This window comes from Stegodyphus dumicola, chromosome 6, assembly GCF_044657685.1.
Source record: "Stegodyphus dumicola isolate Sdum_Otavi_A_Nest chromosome 6, ASM4465768v1".
In the NCBI taxonomy this organism is placed as follows: Eukaryota; Metazoa; Arthropoda; class Arachnida; order Araneae; family Eresidae; genus Stegodyphus; species Stegodyphus dumicola.
Genome location: NC_140773.1, coordinates 164,729,580 through 164,749,827, shown reverse-complemented (window position 1 = coordinate 164,749,827; position 20,248 = coordinate 164,729,580). Strand labels below are relative to the sequence as shown.

General features: G+C 32.8%; 1 protein-coding gene across 3 annotated transcripts in view; it reads right to left on the bottom strand.

Moving 5' to 3' along the window:
• The window catches only part of LOC118181872 (N-acetylglucosamine transporter UNC93A-like), a 214,623-nt gene extending 195,874 nt beyond the window's left edge, over positions 1–18,749 (bottom strand). For 2 of the 3 annotated variants that reach the window (XM_035351100.2, XM_085819135.1), the window contains exon 1: positions 18,595–18,749. The gene's annotated coding sequence lies outside the window, so the exon portion shown is untranslated. Of the gene's footprint in view, positions 1–1,474; positions 1,532–18,594 lie in introns of those variants that run through there. The other variant, XM_085819134.1, reaches the window with a different exon arrangement.
• Positions 18,750–20,248: the final 1,499 nt, after the last annotated feature.

Sequence of the window (20,248 nt, the reverse complement as noted above, 5' to 3'; positions counted from 1 at the left end):
TTACGATCCTAAAAACGGAATAGTACCATAATATCTTATGATTTTGATAGAGAGGAAGGTACCGGATTTCTAGTAGTCATATTTGATGTTAAGGAAGCGTTATTATTCGAAATATTACCAGTTAGAAAATTCTGAAATATCACCTAAGCAATTTTTCCTTTTTCAAACTTTCAATATGATATTTTTGTGACACATATGAACAGAATTACTGTAAAATTCTAGAAATCAGCGCTCAGATCAACCGTGCTGCTAAGTTAAGTTCAGAATGCATTGGCACTAAATCAAAAAACTTCAGTTAGTGTTGAAGTTCATATCTATGAAAGAGTTTGCTATTTCACTATTACTTTGATTTTTGTGGTGTTACGGGCGTGATCACCAAAATTGTCGATACTAAGAATATCAAGTACAAATTAATTTTGCGTAAATACTTAAACTAAAATTTGGTGTTTAGTACATTGCATAATCATTACTAAATAGATTAACAAGACTTACCCACTGATGCATGCATGAGCCGAATATTTTCTTTTTCCAATCTCATATTTATTTTAATACACATACTTTCTGGATTAAATAAGACACATTTATCACACACATATAAACACTAAAATATCATAACTTAGATACACGCAATGCGATAACTCAAATGGAATGTCCGTGGAATGCCGAAGCGTGACTATTCGCGCAATCCTGTCCCATCGAATAATTTTGCGGTTGAAACGTGGTTAATTTTATCTTCGTATTATCGCGCTGTCTGGTTACACACTTATAAGCTCTTCTTTTTTCCTTTTACATTCATATGATTTTTACACACGTCGCACGTGGTGACACATTGCTGGTCAATCACATCTTGAAGTCGAACAGTTACTTATATTCTGCTTGCGCGTTTATTTTATGTTATTCACAAATCAAACATCTACTTTAAGTACTGGATTTCTTCATTCTGCTTCTTTCTCGGCAAAATTAGACAGGAACAAATGGCGACTGCTGAGTGTGTGTGGCCCGAAGGCCCACACACTCGCTAAGCTCGACGTCAGGCAGCAAGAGGGGAAAAAGGAAAAAGAGAGAGACAAACCAGTCCTTCCAGTATTTATACCTTTCGACGCACGTGCTCGCGCGTGATAACGATACAAGAATCGATGTAGCCACAATGTTCTCACAATTTTCAAACTATAACCGTTTTCATGCGTGTTTTTAAGCGTTTTTAATTTTGGTATTTCTGATGTGTGCATAAAATTCGTATTCCTAAAATGTTCATAGATTTTTTAAAAAAATCCGATAGTATCTTTGGTGATTCTTAGGTGAAAGTTGATTTTATTTAATAGAACGGAGCTTCAATAAAGGTCAAGTTTCTCTGACATTCAACGTTCTTTCAGGCGATCCTGCGCAAACACCTAGAGGAGTACAGTATAAATTATTCATTTTGCTTAGTTACAAATTCATGATGCATTAAGCAAGGTGTATGAAATTTTCTTACCATCAGTGACTAGATATGACTTCAGCGTAGTTATGGAAGATCTTCTGAGCTGTTTAAGAAAGAAATATAATGAGATATATTAGTAATAGTGTGCTCTCATCAACGTTAAAATTCTTTTCAGCTGTGAACGTTTTCTTCAACTATAAATCAAATTTAAATAAAATCTATATTATTCAATAGAAAAGAACCTAAAATGTTGTTTACAGAATTGCCTTCATTTTTGCGATGGAATTTTTGAAGACTGCTGAGATGTAATGCAAATTTCTGTTAGATTTACTTCCTCAGTAAGTTAAAATAATTATTTCAGTTATTATAAAATTAGAAGCATCGTAACATCATCATCATAAATGTACAGTTCTCCTAAAGATGAAATATTTTTGGGGGAGGGGGTGTCACTTTTTATAAATATAAGCTTCCCACACAAAATATTCCCACGCAGTTCTGAAAAAAATTTTCCCGCATTATATTTTCAGCACTGAGATACATACATAAAACTGCAAACATAAAAATTATAGTTAAAGAATCATCATGTTTTCTCAGAGCGGGCAACAGGAAAAATAAGCGATGCTCTCCTTGAGATTTGTACTTCGGGTCTTCCAACTGGTAGCCGGACGTGCTTCCAATTGCATCTTAAAGCTTATGGTAAGGAACGAAAGCATTTCTTACATACTGAAAATTGAAAATTGAAATTGAGCTGGATTAGGCTATCTATAGGATGGCAAAACATCAGACAGCTAAATTAAGGGATGCTTTAGTGTAGGAGCTTCTACTCAATTTACACATTGATAAAACCATGAAATCTCCCATACAGCGAGCCGTTACGCAGGGATTTGGAATCTAGTCGAATTGCCAGTGTTCAGCAGATATTACACTCGGCGGTTTGTGGGCCCAAAGCTTGGACAAGACACATAATAATAATGGCAGATATGAAAGCTCAAAAAGTAACACTAAATGTGGATTCTCGTTAAAAAAAAGGCGGAAGCATGGTTGTAGGCAAATTACAGAATCTGCGTGAGACTTGTGGAACTGTAAGCCAAGACTAAACTTATTATGCGTCATTTTGGTGAAAAACACTAATGATGATAGCTTTTCTGTACAAAAGAAAACATCATGTGGGGGAAAATAATATCGCTGCGTTATTATTTAATACGTATATTATTACTTACGTATATCGAGGAAAAAACTATTGTAAAAACATGACGAATATTTTTTTGTAAATTTAACTGATTATGTAATCTTTGAAACAGCTGATGCTAAGACAAACAATTAGAATTATTCGATAAATAATTCCAAAACTTGATACAAATTTTCACATCTTGAATATATGAAAGAATAACAACTAAAGATTATAAAAATTTCAATGTAAATTAAATCAATCAGATTCTGCATATCCATGAAAAATGAAGACAGGAAAGGATAATCGTAGAACATCTTAAGTCAAGTAGAAGGGAACTGGAAACTACTTGACACCTCTCCAATCTTTCTGCTAGCAAAAGGAAATCAGATGAATTAAGAGTTTCAGAAAGGTAACAGCGTATTTCAAAACGTCTTTCGTCAAGTCAATAACGTACTCCACTCAATGAGTTGAAGCCCTTTTGCTACAAAAATTAGTCTTAAATTCTGCAAATGAAGGAGAAAAAGAAACACAAGAACACTTTGTCACGAATCCATTACTTTCCCATTTCTCTTCGAATAATAATACTTGAATGAATCTTTCATGACATCCCAGATTCACAAAGACAGCAGTTCTCAAAAGCATTTGGTGAAAGTAAGGTTAAAAACGCCCCAAATTCTACACTTTTTAATAAAAATCGGTGAAATTTGATGCCCTCAGATGAAACATAATAGAACTAAGAATAAAATAGTGATAGTAAAATGCAAAATATATTATGTAATAAACAACGATAATAAAAATCGTGTCAGTACATTTATTTACAGTATAGATTTTAGAATACTCCATGCCATTCCAAATATTACAACATTTTCATCCAATTTTTGGTACAAACCTATTATTATGAACGTACAGGTTCGTAATGGATTGAATGCACAGGAAACCTATGACAGCTTGATTAAATTTATTTTCCAATTCGCGAAACGTTCTGGAACTTTTCACATTTGTACTCGTACAGCTCTTGTCATTGTTACAGAGTACAATCAGTAATTATCAGACGGTATAGTGGTTAGGGAAGCCGAAGTGGTTAGGAAGGTCGACTGCAGTACCAAAGGGCCCGGGTATGAATCCTGGAGAAGGCATAGTTTCAACTGTCCGTCTCTCCATAGGAGGTGTTTATTAGGTGTCTCCACAATAAAATGGCAACTACTCCTGGCCTTAGGAGTGGCCAATGTCAAATGGGCAAACGCACGCTATTAGATTTTTTAAAAAAGTAATTACCAATTTAACTACTAGGAACATTAAACACAAAACGATATAAAAAGGCCTCAAATGTGAAGCTCGCCCAATTAGCTCTCAGTACTCTGAGCTAAACTCTGAATTCAACTTGGAACTAATCTGAGAACTGATACTCACTCTGATCTTACATACTTTTCTTCCGGCCGCCGAGAGTTTCCAATACCCTCGATTTCTCGAAATTGCTGCAATGCATATTAGTTATACAGACATATACGGCCGGATGCAGTTACATATAGGGATCAGACTAATTACAGTTATACAGGGATCGGACCGAAGTGTCGTCAAATGGTCGAGAAGTTTGGCGACTTTTGGCGGTTTCTCGTAAAATCTGGCGACAAAAATTAGTCTTCAGAACAATCGCAAGCTCGGCGCTTTTGACGAGATAGCCATTTACCTCAATGCTTTCTGACACCACTTGCAACATTATTTTTCTGGCGGAGCTTTGTTTGAGGCATTTCATGTCACATTATGCAAGAGATACTAAAATTTTACATATACTTTTAAAAAAATTATTTACATATATACAAAATTCGTAACACCATGTTTTGCATTTTTATTAGCTGAAAATAAATAAGTAAATTATAAGATGCTTAAATATAAAACTATTAAAATTGAAGTTAAAGATTTAATTTCACGTGAAATTAAATTTTAATTTATAAAGCAGGCAATGCTGCTTAGAATCGAAACCTGCTTTTAAAATATGAGCACACTCTCATACAGGTTTGTTTACTTTAGCAATTTTGTCGCCAAAATTGGAAACTTTTGTTAGAGACTCATTTATTAGAGAAACAATTTTGTATCCTGAGATGTATCTCAGCTCTACAGTTTTTAGTTCACAAAAGGCATTTTTTAAGGATTGAATCAAAGATTGCATTTCTTGCCAAATTTCTTGAAAGCTCATTTAGAACACTTTTGTATCTTATATTTCTTCAGTTGGCATCACTCGCTAACATACAACTGCTTTTCAAAACAAAATGTAGGTTTAAATATAAGTAAGTGGCTTATAAATTATGTCTTCTTAGATCAGATTTTTGTGACTAATGTTTCAATATTCCTGTTTACTGTTCGCGTGCATTCTTTGGCAAATTTATGAACTAAATTTATTATTCTCTCACTAAATGAGCTGCTAACTTATTTAAACTTCTGTATTTGCTAAAACAAATTCTGATCTCGAGGGTGTTTAAATTGCATTAATTTACTAAAAACAAAAATTCCATTGAAACAAAAATTTAAATCTCTCACCAGAGTCTCTTAGTAAGATCTGAACAATACTCTCCCTGAACGTCTCTTTTGACTCTGAACGAAAAAAAAAAAAAAAGATCATATCAATTTTGATTGGATAAAAAATACAATATTAGTTTTATTTTTATAATTTAGCATAAATAATAAACTATGTAGTACAAAGTTCGAAATCTGGACGTCCAATATCCAAAATGATCTAAAATCCAAAAATCTAGATCCTGTTTTACGCAAGCGCGCATTTGTTGTTTTTTCATTTAAAAAAAAAAAAAAAACTTTTAGAGAATACCTCCATAATGAGCAAACAATCGCTTATTAGATAAATCTATATGATCAGTAATTAGTCTCTATAACCGTCTTCTACATGAAGTACATCATTTGCCGACGAGCCAGTTTCTCTTAGAAAGTCCTCAACGAAGGCATCCTTTCCATTTGGCAGAGAGCCCTCGAGAGCTTTGTGTAATTAAATAAACCAAAACCGAATAATGACTATCAGCACACAATGGCTTTGAAAATGACTCAGCTATGTCTAAAGATGTTTTTCAAATATTTGTAATTGAATACCAGCTAACTGAACTGCGAAGTGTTGAATGCGTTATCTAGGAGAAATGTAACAGTAATTTCTTTTCTACATGCCATCATACTAGATTTAAAGTGATGATCTAATATCGGGTAAAATCCCAAATCCGGAAATGTCGAAGTCTCGACGAGTCCTAATTGCCGACATTTGTACTCTATTATTTGAGTCGCAGCGTATGTATTTTTTATCGTTTTATTAATATGTTTCTTTTCGCCCATTCTTAATTTAAAACTTTTTAAGATTTTAATAGCCTTGTTCCAGAGTTTGTTCTTTAATACCGTTAAAAGCACATTGTATGATGCAAAATGAAAATTTTTTTAAATGATTTTTTATACATAATCCTAATTTCAAGCTTTCACCATTACTGTTTGGAATATTTGACGTTGAAATATCATTTATACGTAACAGCTATAATCTAATGATTTTCTTGAAAAATATCTTTCAGGTATGGAAATAAAGTAAAAGCTATGAATCGACCGCCATGCCCACAAATGCTTTAAATTAAGCTATGAAGTTATAAATAAAGATAACTGACAGCACATAACAAGCTTTTACTTCGAATAGCTTTCTTTTCCTTCCTTTTCTTTGAAATGGACGATTTATACGGAAATAAAGAAAATGTACATAAAATGTATCAGTCAGTAATGTTTGGAAATAAAACTCCTATAAAATCTTTTTACCTGCTTCTCTGTATAAAGGCGGGTTCAAAGAAAAGCTTTCGAAGTAAAATAAAAATTAAGTTTTTTTATCACTCGACTTTCTTTTAATGGTATTTTATGTTGCGTTTGGTTTAGCGGAAATATCTGTTGAAGCGTTAAAGCTCTACGTTAATTAAACGACGCCGAACAAAATTATAAGCTTTTGAAGGAAAAATTCCCTTTTATACTTTTATGACAACTGTTTCGTGTCTATTAACTCTATTTAATGGCGAAGAAACGCTATCGATGAGCAGGTTTTAGCAGCACATGCGTAATAGTCACAGTCTATTTTTAACTTCTTCGAAACAGTGGTTGACCATTCGATTCTCTGTATTCTCAGTATTATCCTGAAACGACCCTTACACAGAAAAATTCAATGAATGTTCAGTAATGTTCTTTCTAAAATAATGCAGAATCGATCGCATACCTGTTAAAAATTAATATATTTCTCCAGTGTAAACCGTAAATATGAATTGAAAGAATTAAACAGAAGGTGAAGAGTGTAATAAATCATACTAGGTTTAAACAAATATTGAATATAGCATACTAAAAGCAGATTTACGTTACTCGTCACTGAAATAAAATTAATTTAATTTCGATTTTTTTTCAATTATTTCGCCAAAGATTAATAACATATCAGCGTGTTTCAAAAAGAATGTACGTATTTCAAATGTATATATTTATTAAACTGTATGACATACGAATATGAAATTTTACAAATAACCTCTCAAGTTCAGATTACAGATGTTACAGATATTCAATATATCCTCCGTCAGCGACACGAATAATATTACATCGATACTCAAATTCCTCTCATACTCGAGCAAGCATGTGCATCGTCACTGTTATGACAGTACGAATCCGGTTTTTCTCTTCTTCAAGGTTCTGTGTGGTTGTGGTGGTACATAAACGTTGTCTTTAATGAAACCCCACAGGACGACGTCGCAGGGTGTATAATCCGGTGACCGTGCAGGCCAGTTGAGACATGCTAAGTCGCCAGCTCCTTGACAACCAATCCAACGGTTCGATAGAGTTCCATTCAGATAGTCACGCACTTGGCGACACCAGTGACGGGGTGCCCCATCTTGTTGAAAAATGAAGTTGTCTTCGTGCAGCCTCGGAAGCAACCAGTTTTGTAACATAGCGAGATACTGTTGACCTTTCACCGTGTTTCCAGCAAAGAAGAATGGGCCGTAAACAAATAATCGGGATATCGCACAAAACACATTGATTTTTGGCGAACTCGCACATGTTCAATGGCTGCATGTGGGTTCTGTAGGCCCCAAATTCGAATATTGTGTTTGTTTACATGACCACTAACATGAAAAGTCGCTTCATCACTGAGCACGATGCGTTGTGCGAAAGTGTTATCATTTTCAATAGCATCAATAATCTCGTTTGCCACACGTTTGCGTTTGTCATCAGGACGCAAAGCATTTATTTCCTCGAATTTCATTACAAATATATTTTTCATTCAATGAATTCAGTCCTCACTTCGCGGCAAAGCAAAAATACATAAAAACCCAACAAATCTTCATTAAAAATTGTTAACTATATAGTTAAAAAGTCAAAAAGAAAAATACAATTAAAAAGAGTTAAAAAGTAATTTTCGCAATTAAAATTAAGAGTTTCTATGCCAAAATAAGCAATTCGGTCAACGGGAAGAAAACAAAATTTTCGGTGCACAGAACTTTCAAGTAAACTTTTGGTCTCACTGCGTAAAAACGCAAGTAATTTGGTGCCCCAACTGATTTAATTCGCTATACAACTAAGAGTTTCAAATGTAAACAAATAGCCGCCACGTTAGGCCTAGCGCCACTATAACTTTCATATTGTTGATAATTTTATAAACTACTCCATACAGATTAATTAAAGGCATAAAAACCTTTACCAAAACATAAGATCAACATAATTCAATCATTTTTTAAAAAATGTACAGTTTACCAACATATAAGAATAAAAAAGCATAGCAGTAAGTTTATACGAATTTTATATACATAACGCTATAACATCAGTATGCGTAAATGTGTATACAAAATTTCAAAGTTCTATAACTAATTTTTTGAGTCATGTGATATGCATATTTACAGCATAAAACCCTTTACCGGAATATAAAAACCGGGAACGTAAATTTCAATGTATTTTTCCAAACTTGTTATTAGTCCTTGTTACGAGTATTTACTATATTGGGCATGTTTAGAATCTAAATAATTTTCCAAGTCGGAGGCACACCCTGGTTTAATTGTGTTCGTAGCCGAATACTTAGTGTTAGTACATCTAGTTCAAAAGAAGCATTTTTAGTTCACTAGTAGCAAAAATCAGACTGGACGCATTCCAGGTTTCTTTTCCGTTTGGTTGCGCTTAATAGTAACACTAGAAATCGTTGCCGTGATTTATTGCATGCCTCGCTCAGCATTAGAAAGCTATTTTACATTTTTGTTTTCAACATTTATATTTATTATATTTATTTATATTTATTTATTTACATTACATTTATTTATCCAATATGGGCTAATTCTTCTCTGCACTTCTTTTAAAATTACCATTTTTTAAGCTTAGCATTCTACTTTCTAGTCATAATTCTCTCATTCATTACGAGTGTTGTATTTTCCTTTTTTGACAATAAATACCTTTATCTCTCTATGAACATTTATTACAAAACGTATTTCTTCAATAAATATTCTGTTTAGTTTACAACGGAAGTAGAAGTAAATATATTCAACATCTGCTGTTACCTCTTTTCTTCAGTAATAGTTTTTTCTGCTTTGATATCTATCTTCTCATTTTTGCCATAGCAATAATTGTTGTGTCATCACTCGTATCCTCTTCGTCTATTTTGCCTCAGTAAAAACAGTACCATGTTCGAGGTTCAAAAAGAGGTCCGTTCCCTTTTTAAGATTCTGATTAACATACAAGCGACAAATTTTGGCTATTTTGTGCGAAATAACTAACATTAGGCTAGGATAAATAATTTATTACTGGAACGTAATCAACATTTTCTGCTCTAGATACTCGGTTGCCTGTGAACCAAAATCACTCAAATCAAATTCAGAATTAAAGCGGATTATTATCACACACCGCATGCTAGGACTATCTGTCTAGTGGAGCCCTTAGTGGAGGTTTTTCTAAAGGGAACTGTCTCATATTAAAGTCGTACACGTGGAAAATCATAAAAACGTCCATGCAATTAGCCAGTTTGCTGGAATTCGAATCCGACGTGAATTACCAGTGTTCAGTAATATAACCACTCGGCCATTGATGGGCCTAAAGAGATTTTGATGCAACCTTCTGTGACAATAAAACTGATACTCTGTGTACTGCTGCTTGTCGAATACGCGTCGAGTATGCTTTCAATTACACCACGAAGTTATGGAAAAAGGAGAAAGTACGTTATACACTACCCCATTTAAAAGGGTACCTGGGGATTAGAGGACCCAATCGCAAAACCCTGGTGGTGATGAATTATCGACCACTACCTTTTAGTTCGGGTGCCACTTGTAGGGTCGGTCAGTCAGCATTTTTTAAAGCTGGAGAGGTGAAAAATGTGTCGTACCTTTGCCGGGACTCGAACCCTGGATTTCTCGTATGTGCATCAAGTATGCTTCCAATTACACCACGAAAGCATGAATGCACAATTTCCACGTCTTCTGCATCGATATAACCTAACGACTCTACACATGGAAAGGAAAACAAGAAAAAAAATAAGAATGAAATTCTTCGATGTTATTGAAAAACAGAGGCTGAATTTGGGTCTTTAACTAAAACAAAGCTAAAAACATGGTAACACAGTGTTGTAAATTTATCTAAACCATGACGAATATATCTTTTGGGGGTTAACAATTAAATGAACAAAGAAATAAAATCTAATGATGCACATTAAAAAGTTTCTATTGATAATGTTTACTTTGAAAACAAGAATGTCGTCATACGAGAAATACTTCACAGTTGATTTAAAGGCCGGACAAGAGACTGTATTGTCGGATATGATTTATTCAAATGAAGTTTAATTTTTATCCCGGCGTCTCCACAAGAATTCACGTGAACCAAAGTCCTTACGTAAAATATCCGTATTTGTTTACCCACAAAGTTCTGAAATTAAATGAAGAAAATAATATAATAATCAATAAATTTTAATAATTTATCTGACGAAAGAATATTTTTTCTTGTGAAAAAGATGAAAATTTTTAGACACTTCATTAATATTTATAATAATAGGAGATGAGAAATCTCTGTTAACTAACTGTAAGTGCTATTTAATAGCTGAGTTTCAGATCAAAAGCTGACTAAGAGAAGGAAACTTTAAAGAAAGGGAAAATGGGAAGAAATTTTAAAGAAGCCAATTTTTGTTGAGCAAATGATACGACTTAGAATGAAATCGGAAAGCAAACTGAAGAAAATTTATTTATTTAATTGATTTATATTATAAATTTGTATATCTTTAAATATTACGATCTATAAATTATTATTATAAATTTATATAGATTGAGATATTAAAAAATATATTTTATTTTAAAATATTTATTATTTATATAATTAATTATGTGAATATATTTAATTCTTCATCAACAGAACTTTACTTATTACCGTCAATATACTGGTACAATATAAAAAGTACATTTAAAAATAAGCATGGTCGGCATTGTTTCATCCGCTTTTGACGCTGCCATTTCTTGACGAAACATCTGTGAGGATGGTTTTTTAAGCTAATTTCAGAGAAGATGCATACGAATCAAAAATGGATTGTAAATCATGCAAGTTATAAACTTCAATAACATCATATGACTAGAAGAGAGTATACCGCAAAGCCATATCAGCAAAGTAAAAATAAAAAGAACTACCTGCAATTATAACGATGGCATAAAGAAACTTGGTGAAAACGTCTCAACAAGCAAAGAAAACCACAGATTATTACGTTTGTATCAATCCCTCCCCAAATCCCTGAATTTTCCTTCTGTGTAACACACTACGCACACAGACACATACACATATATACACCACGTCCACAAAGTCCATATTTGGCCTTTATTTTTGCAACCGCTAGTCACTGACATATACTTACACCTATAAAAAAAAGTTAAACAACACAAACGTTCATTCTTTGGCATTTTTAAAGAAATTACCTTTGTAAAAACTGCAATATCTCACATTTTACACTTTCCGCCGAATCTCCTATATTTAGCAAAATGCCGTCCCGATGGGCAAGTGATTGGTGTTTCTGACTACCATACCGAAGAGCCCGGGTTCGAATGCCATGAGTGTAATTTGTCCGTCCTTTCTTAGGAGGCATCGGTGGTTCACATGCCTCCATAATAAAGAGACCACCGCTTCCGGTCTTAGTAGTGGCCAATATCTAAAAACGGCTAGAGTCCGCCATCAGGGGAGAAAAAGAAAAAATATTGAGGAAAGGTTTTACACTCATTGCAAAAAATTAAACGCATAAAACTTGACTCCATTAGGACAAATTTGACCGATATATTTGACATTAAAATCGGATACCACACTCAGGGGTCGTACACAAAACAAAGAGCAAAATATTTCCCTAAGCACATAACTAAATATAAAATGTCGTTCAGAAAATGTTCTGATGTTGAAATATGAATTTATGAGTATTTCTATGCAGATTATTGAGCTTATTCTGATTTATTCTCAGATTTTTATACAATTCGTGTTCTAAAAAGCATCCGCAGGCATTAGTTTTATACATGCAGCCAACTCGTAACATTATTTGCATTAATTAAAAATGAAACATATTTGTAGTTTAATGAATTTTTGTGTGATCACCAATTTGTAAATCTTAAGTAATAAAACTTCATAAAAATATCAATAACGTATTTGTTTACCTTGAAGACATATAAATTATTCGTGTCAAAATTTTTGTTGCCATACTAACTACATTATCGATAAAATTATCGATAAAGACATTGGTAAATTACAAAAGAATATCACTGAAGGACATTTAAGGGAAAGTCAACTTCGAATTATTTTAATTTCGACTATTCCCATTCATAAGGGAAAGCCAACTTCGAATTATTTTAATTTCGACTATTATTTATTAACCGACCCCTTAATGCAAACTGAAAATGACGTTAGAAATTCAAAAATTTGAAATTACATATCTCGGTCCGTTTTTGCGTTTTAATTTTATAACGATAACAAAATGTTTCTGGATATAAGTATAGCGTGCAGAGAAATGAACAAAATGTTAGATTGCGTGATTATTACAAACTCATTTTTTTGAAATTTTTAAACGACAAAACATGAATATTTGAGTCATTTAAAACATTTTGTAATTCGAAATATATGTCTCCTATCAATGGTTACGAAAATAAGTCGGGTTAGGATTCGTAGACATATATAAAGAGAGAGAGCGAAATGTAATGATTTCAAGTCATGTCAGAGATCTAGATCCAGTTTCTTCTTTTTCCAACGCGTTGGTCGTGACACATGACGTTGATTTAACGCTGCAATGCTTTCATATTTCTAAGAAAGAAAAAGTTGACAAAATCGGAGTGAAAAGATAAAACATTTTTGCACACATTGCAAATATAATCTTGCATGTAGAGATGCAAATAAATGAAGCATTTTACTTGCATACCTTGCAGAAAAATTTAGAAGCTGAACTATGTATACACAGATACTGAATTTTTGAAAAATGTCCAAAAGATTAATTATTAAGACCAGCGCTAATCAACAATATTGATTCCTTGCAACTTAATTCATCCATTAATAAATGGAATTTCAGTAGCTTGGTTACATATTATAACATAAAATTTGACAGCTTGAGCTATTCTACGGTTTTACGCTACGACGTTTTGTTTAATTAACAGGTTATATATATATTAAACTAGCGGAAGTACTCGATGCCAGTTAAGTTAGATTGAGCGTAATGCATCTAACAACAAAGAGAACGATACCGCTGTAATCCTTCTCTAATAACGATGCAAAAAGTTCGATTCATACTCATACATTTTCAATCTGAAGCGATATGGAACCCACATAAAAAATATCGACAGAAAAATAAACTAATTCTCTCTCATTATATCAGCAGTAATGGCATGCAGTTTTTTTAATGATTTTCGTCTTTCTAAGCAAATAATCGTTAAGTTCCATCCAATATTTCAACTATCAATTTTGGTCGATTAAATGTGGCAAAAAATTTATTATAATTGATCAAAACAGACAATCTTCTTTATATGTATAGATTTTGTAAAATTTACAAATTTTTCATTAACAAACTCTACGATTTAAAATCGAGCAGTAGCAACACTTTTCGAAACAAAGCATTTTTATCTCCAACGCGGGAGTCTGTTGCCACGCGGAAAAACGAGTGCGAAAATTAGAGGTTTTGGATTTTTGAATTAATATTTCGGCTGCTTTAAGTCGTACGAAGATGGGAATAGTCGAAATGGCTTCCCAGGAATTTTTGGAATCGGAAATAACGTATTTAATATTTGGCATTGCTATTTTTATTTCACTGTAAAACTTAGAAATTTTTTATTAACAAACTCTAGGATTTGAAAGGGATCAGTGGCAACAACTTTCGAAATGAAGCCGATTTTCATCTCCAGCTTGCGATACTGTTGCCACTAGGAAAAATGATGGCGAAAGTGTTCGTTTTTTGAAGTTTTTAATTCATATTTCTGATTTTAAGTGGACGTCGACCTTTTCCAGGACCCAGAAAAGAATTGTACAAAGTTTGGTGACGATAACAATAGTAGTCACTGAGTTATTAGAGGACAAACAAACATACTTTCTTCTTTTATACATATACTAGATATGTTTTATACTTGTGCTTTTCCGCCAACTTTGTCAGCAAGTACATTACATGGAACTTCAACCACATGTGAATGCGTAAAGGATATAGAGTTGCTAACTCAAGCAGTGCAGCTGTCTTCTCAACAACCACACGCCTTATTTAAATGTGCTATTTCGAAGTTTTCTAGCTAGTGTTTTTGCCTAGAAATTGAGCGTGATTAGGAACCATGTTAGGCGCGTGATTGGGAACCGTATTTAATTCGTTACTTGATTTGCACATTCTTAAAATTTGGTGTCTCAGCCTTCAAGTAAAGGTGGCTTAGAAGTTAAATTTTTAACTATTTGTACTTACAAATTTGCAGTGAATAAGCTTTTAGCTTTATTTTATTCTTGTCGTATTCACTTCAGAGAGACTTCTAATGTAAAGGCAAGGATGATAAGTTGTCTGCACCCTAGTAAAGTTAAGCAAGTTTTAGCTTAAAAGCGTAAAATTCGGTTCAGTACTACAGTGTTATTATGATACAAAAAGGGACTGAAAATACTGATAAAAATTGTAGTCTAAATATTTACTGTGGGGTTTCATTCAGGCAGAAAAGTTCTGATTAAAACTGATGCCTGCATTGCATACATAAATAACTAGACACAGTACATGTAAAAAAGGGTCATGATTTCCTCATCAAAAAACAGTTGGCACGCACGTCATTTTAAAACGTAGCTGAAATTCCCGCAAAAGGATTCTGGCCACGTGCAGCGGCCATTACTGGCCATCTATGTTTTTTTGCTTTTTGTCCAAGGCCATACTGGTATTTTATGGATAATTGTATAATTTAAAAGTTTCATCGCTTTATCTTTTCTTTTCCGATACTTAAGAAATTACTTAACCACCTGATGTTTCATCGCACTCATAGCCTGTTGAGGCTGAACGTCTGTTTAGCAACTTAATTAAAAAATTATTATTAAATTATTTGTCCTTGAATTTGAATTATTCATTAGTTAGCTCAGAAAGAGAGTATGAGTATTACATTTCTCTAGTACCATATCCCTGATGAAGATATCAACAGAAATGTAAAACCACTTCTGTTTTATAGTCCTTTGTTTCTTGAATTTGTTTTTCACTTATTCAGCTTTTTGCATTGGTTTATTTGTTGCTAATCTTTTTTTATAATTTTATGTTGCTGTTTCAAAGGAATATGATTTAAAATTTCCACTGTTACAATTTTTTTATAAACAGACTCATAGATATACTATATAGGTCTACTAGTTAAACGGGTGTTTCAAAGAACAACATTCCTGTGAAACCATGCATAAGATGACACGGCTTAGAAATGGAAGATCAATTAACGTTACATATCTTTAGCCAATATATAAAGTACTTTAAAGCGTTAAAAAAACTCATACGATAAATTTATAGTCCCGGTACATACGAGTAGCATGTAGTGTATAGTTTCATTTCTTATAAGGGGGTAGACATTAAATGCAATGCAAGAGACGGTGCCATTCTAATCATGATGCTACAAGCTAAACGGTAGGAGATTGAGTAACAGAAGATGAGGAAGACTATAGAGAAGAGAAGATTTTGTATTCATAAAATTATGTTCCTTTTGTAAAGCCCAAAAGTGGCTATTAGTCTCGAAATGGGATTTTTCATTGGTTCACAATAAACGGCCAACTGCTTTTCAAACAGTTGCCACCAAATATTATCTCCCCTTATTATTTTTAAAGATATTAATTACATAATGAAAAATTTGCATGAATGTATGTATGTTTCTCGCAATGTACAATAATGACGGAACTTAAAGCCATCAATTTTAAGTCCTCCCACCCGAACATGCGCACCTGGGATCTCGAATTATGAATTTCGAATTTATTTCATTACCTATTTCACATTTTGTAAAATTTTAGCGAACGTTTGATTAACAAATGTAACGATTTGAAAGCAAGCAGTTGTAATACTGTACGGAATAAAACATTTTTATCTCCAGCCCATGAGACTTTCTATCGGAAATTCTAAAGATATGCTGTTTTTAAATACTTTGAGATTTTGCTGTTGAATCGAATTTTATGTGTGTAAGAGCCAAGAATATGAAATTTAATAAATAAAGTAAGTACTTAAAGCGTTAATAATAAAAAGACAAAAAAGGTCTACAAAGCTATCTTAGTAAAACCCTGAACATTGGATGAACTGAGAAACTGAAAAAAAAAAAAAAAAAAAAAAAAAATTGCATGCCAACACTTAACGCTGCATCGAGAATTCTAAATGTATACTGCTATGCTGCTTTTAGATTTTTTTCTGATTTTGCTGTTGAATTGGATATGGCATAAGTGATATGAAAGCGATACATAATGATAAAGTTAAAAAGACAAAAAAGTGGGTTAGCAGGAGAGTGCAAGAGCAGACTGGTCGACTAAACCGTTTTGGGCACCAGTTAAAATCTAAAACCTTTCAGATAATTTTCTGTTTGTTTTTTTAACTGAATGTCAGAAACTGTATTTGTCTTTTGCTTCGGTTAATGCGAAAAGTTTGAAATACAGAAATATGTTTGACTGATTAGAATAATACTCTATACATTAGCCTATGCTCATTTCTATCACACAGTTTTTGCTTCAAAATAACCCTTCATCTGCGTGTTGTTTTACAGTAATTATCATCTTTTTGGTTCCTGTATATACGAGATAGTTTTCCTTTAAAACCTCTTCCACGAAGATATCGCTGCCCTTAAGAAGATAGCTCGTGCGTGTTTTGGTGTAATGGAAATAATCCTAATCCTGTAATTCTTGTAAACACCTAATTTTGAACCATAATACCTCTTTCAATTTTTCTCAGTTAGCGAAGTAATTTTCAACTTAGCCTGGTATAATATCATCCCTTTCATTTAAAATCATATATAATAAATTTTAAAAGAATTCTGAACGGTATAAAGCTAAGCGGAGACTGATTACTACCTCGAAACCAAAGGTGGAAGTCAAGTGTACTACCTGACCATCCCTCTATGCGGGTACTATATCGGTCACTCCAAGTTCCGAAACTGATCAAAGCTATCGTCATAACATGGATAAATGACCGACAAGTTCGGCTATTCCTGGCGAATGCTTAAGAAGCGAGTGGAAACTAAGTGAATTTCTTAAACACAGCCTTTGCTAAAATCATGTAGGCAATATATGGACGAAAATTACGCAAAATTCAGTTTTATATTAATGTTTGTTTTACAAAAACGACCTTTGAAGAAGAAGAATTCCATTCGCGCTTCCTTCGAAATGTACAGTGCGTTTTGTAAAGCTGAATTTTGCCTAACTTTGACTAATTAATTTTAACTGGATTGAAAATGTGGCATACCTAGTTACAGATGTCCTCTTTTACAATCACTTAAAGCATTTGCTGCAAAAGCACAAATGCTTTTAAAAGCCTAAAACTACATGAATGTACATGAATAAAATATATGATGGATCGAAATAATCGATGCATCAGTAACAAATTAAAGAATTTGAAGTTTTATCTGATCAAGAGAGGATGTCTTTGTGAAGGAATGTTTCTTCTTTTATGCCTTGGGAAAAAAATTGATTTATCTTAATATAAATGGTAGTGTTTTACAGAGTTTACGATGCACTAACATATAGTTTTTAAGCTACATGAAGAAGATATTGGCAAACTAGTGCAAAACATTTTGACAGATTTGTACTCTTTTTGAAGTTATAGCTGTCTTGTTTTTATAACAATTTTCAGAAGAAAGAACGTTGCTTCAGAAATTTAAAAATAATACTTTAAACACAAAATTAAAATTAATTTAAATTTCTTGGCATATAAAATTAATTCCTTACTTACTAAAGATTATATTAATTTAAGTTTCGTAATAACCTTTACCAGGCCCTGTTTACTTCCTTGACGCATGAAGCCAAACATTAGACTTTAGATAGCCTGAAAATCATTCCTGATTAAAATCTAAATTTCTTTAATAAAATATACTTCAGTTCGTAGGACAGCAGCCCGTTTTAATCAGACCCTGCCTTCTTTAAAAATTTACTACATAATTCAAAACGATTTTTTGAAATAATCTAATTTATATACTTACCATTCCTCGATAAAAATCAACTACAGTTTTCATAAAACTTAACTGTGGGAATCTTCTAGGCCACTACATAAGTGCTCATAACATTATTTCGATAAACAAATACCAACAGCCCCTTAAAAACCACATCCTAACTCGATAATAATATGCTAACTTTAAGAACACATAAAAGAAATGTAAACAAAACTACATACAGATATGTTCAACTTGCAGCTAAGTCTGCAAACACCACATTCAAAAAAATAGTAAAATCTAAACCAAGTTTTATTTGAATTCCTACATTTATTATATTCGTTTCATGTGATATTTCTTGCGCTTACGTCGTAGTGCCACTTAATTAACTTAAATATATTCAAAAAAAGAAGAAAACTTACCAGTTAAATTACTCAGAGTAAGTACGATGCTTTGGAATTTGGCTTGCAAACTTCCAGGGTGGAAAGTACATTAACATCCAATTGACAACGTATGACTTAATGAGCCGTAAAAATACAGAACTAGTTGGTGCCTACGATGGGTGTCAGTCGCCTGTGCTCGCTTCTCTCTTCAACTCATATAACGCCGTGCTGTGGGTTGCCGAAAACGGATATCTCTCGCCAAAAATCGCCAAACTTCCGGAAGAGCGGAACAACACTCGCCAAGGTAACACGCCCGTTTTCTCGTTAATCGGATTAACCGAATGGTGCTGAGTTGTCTCTGAAGCACTTTATTTAATTAAGTCCAGAATTAAGTGGTAGTGATTGCTTTTCAAATTATCGAGAAAAGTCCAGTATCAGTATAATGTAGTATATGTTGAATGCTATTGAGTTTTGTGTATTCAGAAACTTTACATAATTGTAAGTTTATTTTATATGTCAACAAATTATATGGACTTCGCTCATAATTAAAACCACTCTTTTTGCTTTCCGATAGAATTATTTAGCAATGGCAATAGTTATGGAAATAACCACAGTGACATCTAAGCGATACAAATGCGCCATAGAAGTTTTGATACTAATTATATTTACAAATAAAAATATAAATGGAACGGTATCATGAAATAAAATAACTGTGTTAAACTTTTCTTATTCTTTAAAATAGGAAAACATTTATAAAAGTGTTTTGTTACCTTATCTACGTTAAATATGTTAATATGCTCTTCATTTATTTTGAAAACAGCGTAATTTCAAAAGAACATTTTAATTGAGAAAAGCATTTCTTTTTTTAAGAGGGATAAAGAAAAGCAGGTCCCAGAAGTTTAGCTCTTAAATGTTTATTTCTGCTGATATTTCTTTTGAAAATATGCAAAGTTTAGTGAAACGGCACCAGACTTCAGGTATAAAATTTATACAAACGTTAGCTTTAGTTACCTAAAATACTAAATGCCGCGGAAAGACAATATAAAGACAGGCATTAAATTTGGAAACTTAAATTGGAAAGGGAAAACTATTAGTTAATGATCAAAGAGCAATATTTAAAGAGTAATATTAACAGAAAAGATTACGAAGCAAAATTTTATCTGGAAGGTCATGTGTCACCAGCGACCAAATCACATAATGATCCGGAGAATTGCTTTAATTCGACAAATCGCTCTGTTAATAAATGCAGATGCATTGCTGAACATTAAAATTGCAACAGGAAGTGATGAAAAATGAGCAACGCCTTCGCCGGGAATCAAACTACGGACCTCTGGAATACGCGCCCAGCGAGCAGACCACTACACCACGAAGGCACGCTAAGAAGACGGGAGAAATACCTTATACTGTAACCAAGCACATACCATATGCTTTTAGAATAATTTTCGATGAGCAATGTTAAAGATAAAAAGTTTTACGAAAATTATCAAAAACAGTCATTATAAATTGCTCAGTTAAGCGTTATGAAAATTAAAATAAAGATAAAAATTATTAAAAATTGGCTATATCTTTCTTAAATCGAGCAACTCTTCACGGAATTTAATTTTATCATTTTAAAGAAAAATTAAAGTTTGCTCTGATGCAGCGACAGTTTTTGATAATTTTCTGGTAAAGATAAATTATTACTATTTTATTA